Source organism: Microtus ochrogaster, unplaced genomic scaffold (genome assembly GCF_000317375.1).
Source record: "Microtus ochrogaster isolate Prairie Vole_2 unplaced genomic scaffold, MicOch1.0 UNK596, whole genome shotgun sequence".
NCBI lineage: Eukaryota > Metazoa > Chordata > Mammalia > Rodentia > Cricetidae > Microtus > Microtus ochrogaster.
Genome location: NW_004949694.1, coordinates 12082 through 12704, shown reverse-complemented (window position 1 = coordinate 12704; position 623 = coordinate 12082).

Genomic DNA, 623 nt, shown 5'->3' with positions numbered 1-623 from the left:
GCTAGTTCCAGGACAGGCTCCAAAGCCACAGAGAAACCCTGTCTCGAAAAACCAAAAAAAAAAAAATGCTAAGGGTGTGGTTCCTATGGCCCAGATGCTACTCTGCCCCTCAGCCTTTCAATATAGCAGAGGTATGTTTGCTCTGTGAGCCCTATGTTCACCACCCCAGCACCATGGATATAGTTCTGGTATCTTTTTCCTCTAGAAGCAACATGGCAGCTCCCTGACTGTATCTTCTTTCCTCTTCTATCTTCTTTTTAAAATACTTCCTTGCTACATTCTACACTGTCACCAGACAAAGCAAAATCTTTATTAACCAATGGCAATAAAACATATTCACAACACATAGAAGTGAATTACAAATCTTAACAGACCTCGAAAAAAACCATATGAAAACCCAAAATATTCATGATAGCCAAAACCATCCTGTAAAATAAAGAAACTTCTGGATGCATCAGCATCCCTAACATCAAGCTCTATTATCGAGCTACAAAAACGAATACAACTTGGTATTGGTATAAAAACAGACAGGCGTTGGAAGGGTTTTATGTTTATTTAAAATTCAGAAGTAGTGTGAGCATTTTTATTTTAATTTTTAAAGTCTATATGCCTTCATATTTTCA